Genomic DNA, 5,079 nt, shown 5'->3' on the forward strand with positions numbered 1-5,079 from the left:
GCTATCAAAGGAAAGAGGGGCATCTTTAAAAATCTAGCCATTAGAGCCCAGTTCTGCTTCCTCGTATCTCACATATTCTCATTGGCTTTGTTGGGAGTTCTGGTGGTGCAAAAAGTGGAATTGCTGGACCTCAAATTATCAGCATTACAGTAACTCGTCACCTAACACTGTAATTATGTTCCTGAAAAATGTGAATTTATGCAAAATGATATTAAGCAAATCCAATTTCCCCATAAGAATTAAAGTAAATAGGGGGAGTTAGGTTTCAGGGAAATTTTTTTCACCAGACAAAAGACATTATATACATATACAGTATAAATTTTAAACAATTTTAAATGAACAGTTTAATATTGTACACAGCAATAAATGATTGTGAAGCTTGGTTGAGGTGGTGGAATAGGAGGGTGGAATATTTCCCAGGGAATGCCTTGCTGCTAAATGATGAACTAGCACTCAGCTGAGCCCTCAAGGGTTAATAGGCTGTTGTTAATGTAGCCTTACACTCTACAAGGCAGCATGGACTGAGGCAGAAGGGAGGAAACACAATAGATGCAGGGCAGTAGCTGCAAACACTTCCCTGCAAAAACTGAACATGATGATGAGCCCACGCTATCCAGCTGGAGTGCACCACTCCCTCCTCCTGACAGCACATGCACAGCTGCACAGGTGCTGACTTTCCAAAGTGCTGGGGGGTGCATGCATGAGTGAGAGAGACGTGCATTGCCCCTTTAAGTATGCTGAGCCCAGTTCAGGTATGTTGCCCTTTTAAGCAGGTCCCCCAGTTCAGACAGGAAGCAACAGCTTCCAGGAAGCTCCCTCCTTTCTGTCCCTGAGCCCAGTCTCCCTCCTCTGCTTTGTGGAGAGGGGGTATGGAGCGAGGGGGGGCAGGAGCAGGGGGACATCCTGATATCAGCACCCCTCTCCCCCACTTCCCCATCAAGCAGGAAACTCCTGAGAGCAGCTCCAAGGCAGAAGGCAGGGCAGGAGCAGCAGGGCAGTGTGGGGAGGGCCACCTGAAATGCTGCTGGGCAGCTGCTGAGCCACATACCTTACAGAGAATTTAGGGGAGCTGATGGGGGGGGGGGGCTGTGAGCCCCCCTTGGTTCTAATCCCCACAAGGAGGGGCTGCTCTTCTGGAGAATCCTGCAAGCAGTGGACAAAGCAGGCAGCTGCCAAACGACTTATAAGGGAGCATTTTGCAACTTTAAACGAGCTTGTTCCCTAATAGATCAGCAACGAAACAATGTTAACAGAACAACATTAAGTGAAGAGTTACCGTATTGTTTTAGTGATATGACTTGTGCATTCAGTGCTTGATCCTAGACTCACTGAAGTCAATAGCTAACTGATGTTAATGCAGTATCAGGGCTTTAATCTTCTTCTGGTTAAAAAACTTCACTCAAAAAAGTACATAAATAAATAATCAAACACCCTTATCAGGAGACAAATTTGTACCCAACTTTTATTTGTTGGAGGAAAAAGCATAACACTTACCAATTTCTGTATCATGTTTCCCTAAAAAAGAAACAAAAATAAATATAAATTATTATTAGAAACATAAGGTTTCGTTTTGTGAAAGATGAACACTGATTATATAATTCATGAGTCTTTGATGGATTTCACTTTCACAACACCAAGAGAAAAAGGTTTTCCTTCCTCCATCTCTTACCTGTTGTTTCTCACTATTGTCAGAACTGAGGTTAAGGCTGAGAGCCCATGTTTATTCAGACCCCTATTTTCTACTGTGTATATTTTTTTCATACTAATTGTTGGGGTGAAATTTATCAAGCTTAGTGTCATCCCAATTTCTTTTTAGCAATAAATGAAATTCCTAAAGTCCATCAGGACTGAGGGGAGAATAACTGCACAGGTTGGGGGGAAGTGGACTGAAAGAGTGAGGAGTGGACAGTGGTTTGATCTCACACACACCCTTTCCCAAGTGCTCCAGTCAGCTTGAGGCAGTACTGGGGAGACGTTCTCTCTGCCTGGTAAAGGGCTTATGCAGATCACTGCCCCCTGAAGCAAAGGGGAACATTTGTAACATTTCTTTCCCTGTGCTGCTGGGGACGGGGGCTTGGCCCAGGGTAGAATTTCATTCTTCACCTTTTTCATTTATTAGAAGACAATTTCATGCTAAATACATTACATTTGCCACTGACTTTTACCTTTTATTTTAAGTAGACAAAGAAGCAAGGCCAATAGAAACAAACAAAACCACCAGGATCACACTCAAAGCCATCATCCAGGGATTCACCCCAGGGAAAAGGAACCTTCTTCAATGCTTACCCAGACAGTAGGCCATAGCGATCGTTCGCCATTTGGTCCGTTCCTGCACAACCGGAAAGGCTTGACAGCCTGAGAGTCCAACATCGGAACAGCCTTGATGAACCCATGGAATAGGGGGTCTACCTCTGGGCCGCCTTCACCCCTTGTTGGTGGAATTTTATCTTGGAAAAAGGAACCTGAGAAATAAAACTCCCAGGACTTGCATTAGTTTGGAAGCAGGGACAAAACTAATTTTTTTCTATTGTATGTGTGCAATAAGAGTGGAAGCATGGCCTCATCTACACTACATAAAAGTCCAGATACTGATTTTAAAAATGACTCTAGGCAACACAGCTTTAGCACTGATTTATCTGTGAATGAACAGGACTAGTTTGATTCATTGGCATTCAGAGGTTCATAGAGCTCAGGGGCAAATTCTCTGCTCATAAGACCACATTGACTTCAGTGGAGTTATGTCTGCAAATATTTTGGCCTGCAGTGTTCAGCGACATTCAGGAATTGCCAAATTAATTAGAATATTTTTGCAACTCACTAGTTCCCCACAATATTTGGATGAATCATTATCACAATTAATCCAAACATTAAGTGAAGCAAATTAATCAGTCTTCACTTGCTGTTCTTGTGTTTTCAATGTTTAGGTCGCCGAGGCAGGGTGGGCATTTCAGACATGCCTACAGCATTCTCCATATGTGGCTTGTGCTCTGGTTTTGTGAAACTTGTGTAAGTCAGCTTAATAGTGACCTATATTCATTAGCATAAGTCCATCAAGAACTGACTTAAACTAAATATATAGGCCACTCTGAAACTGAAATAAGAGTGTTCAGACAAGAGGTATTATCAGTAACTGAATAGATAGTCAGTGCAACTTTTGTGAGTAGACAAAAGCAAAGTGAGCGATGAGCCCAAGTTCCATGGAATGTCAACAGAAAGAGCACCACACAATTTGCATGACATTTCATACAGTGAAAAGATAGCAAACAAACCACAGCATCAGAATTACTACATTCTAGAAATCATTGAGAGGAAGATAGGTGTGCAGGAATAAGCTGTTTCTATGCAGTGCTTAATCTGTAATGAAAGAGCTGCTGGGGCTCAAGCAATTTTTTTACTTTCATAACTGATGCAGCGAGGCCAGAGGACTATGAACCGTCAAGCCTAGAGGTGCCGGGGCTCAGCCCTGCCAAGCCCTGGCACACATTAAGCACTGGTTTTATGGTTCTGTGATTTGGGTGAATATTTATTCTCAAAATTATGGGAGAGGATTTTTGTTTGTTTGCTTTTTGGGTGGGGGAGTAAGAGTTTCAGGACATTCAGAGTTAGATTAAATTTACATGAAACTCAAAACTCTGGTACACTGAATATTCAAAATTCAGGTAATCAGACTGCCTGAACTGTGACCCTGTTAAGATACCACTCTGCCATTTTCTTTGCTTGTATGTAGATTGTAAAATGTGCACCACGGATTCTTCAGTTCTTTGTTTCCTGTATTTTGTTTTGTTTCTGGTGGTGGTAATTTCAGTGTGGGGTTTGACTGGTAATTGACCTGCTACGTAAATTGTTGATTCCTTTTCTTGATTGAGAAAGGTATTACTGATCCAACAGTTTGAATGTTCTCTCATAATAACAGAATTTTCTGTTTCAAACAGGCCGTTATGCCCCAGGGATTTTGCTTCATAGATTGATGGTAAATGTTGCCCACTGAGATCGCTCCCTAGCACCTTGGGCTCTGGGTACCACCCAGATGACTGACAAACCACCCGGATCCCTCCACCCTGGTGATGCTCAATAGAGATGAGAGGGTTGAAGCCCAAACCTGTGTATATATACATACTATACATGTGGATATCCATGGGCATTTCATCAACATCAAACTGGGATGGTCAAGGAAGGTGCATGATGCATGCATCTTTAGGAACACTGGCCTGTACAGAAATCTGCAAGCAGGGACTTTCTTTCCAGAGCAGAAGATTCCAGTGGGGGATGGTGAAATGCCAATAGCAATCCTGGGAGACCCAGTGTACCCTTTATTCCAATGGCTCATGAAACCTTAGATGGGAAATCTGCACAGCAGCAAGGAGTGCTTCAACAATAGGTTGAGCAGGTGCAGAATGACTGTACAATGTGCCTTTGGCAGATTAAAAGCATGCTGGTGCTGCCTTTATGGAATGCTAGACCTAAATGAGGAAACTATTCCCATGGTGATAGCAGCTGGGGGCATGCTCTATAATAGCTGTGAGGCTAAGGGTGAAATGGGGGAGTGGGGGAGGTTTAGATTGGATATTAGGAAAAACTTTTTCACTAAGAGGGTGGTGAAACACTGGAATGCGTTACCTAGGGAGGTGGTAGGATCTCCTTCCTTAGAGGTTTTTAAGGTCAGGCTTGACAAAGCCCTGGCTGGGATGATTTAACTGGGAATTGGTCCTGCTTCGAGCAGGGGGTTGGACTAGATGACCTTCTGGGATCCCTTCCAACCCTGATATTCTATGATTCTATGATAAATGTTTCCCACAGTGTGGAGCACGGAAGCGGATCACCTGGTGGCTTATTTTAAGCAGCCAGATACCAGGACTACTAGAGGAACATAATGGGAGGCTGTTGGAATCAGGGAGGCTTTGAGACAACATTTTGATAATGAACACCAGTAATGTGTATTTCTACAAAGCACTCTGCCATGCTTTGTTAACTTGCTGCTTTGCATTAAAATTTTGATGATTCCTGACCAGGATTTGCAGTCAGCAAGTGTATAACTATCAGCAGCGACCACCATGTGTCGGCGACAAATAAAGATTGGTA

The 5,079-nt window shown here is 43.1% G+C and overlaps 1 protein-coding gene across 10 annotated transcripts in view; it reads right to left on the reverse strand.

Moving 5' to 3' along the window:
- LOC140898275 (uncharacterized) overlaps positions 1-5,079 on the reverse strand; it is a 2,445,793-nt gene that overhangs the window by 600,176 nt on the left and 1,840,538 nt on the right. The window lies entirely within an intron of this gene.

This window comes from Lepidochelys kempii, chromosome 14 (assembly GCF_965140285.1).
Source record: "Lepidochelys kempii isolate rLepKem1 chromosome 14, rLepKem1.hap1, whole genome shotgun sequence".
NCBI classification, from domain to species: Eukaryota; Metazoa; Chordata; order Testudines; family Cheloniidae; genus Lepidochelys; species Lepidochelys kempii.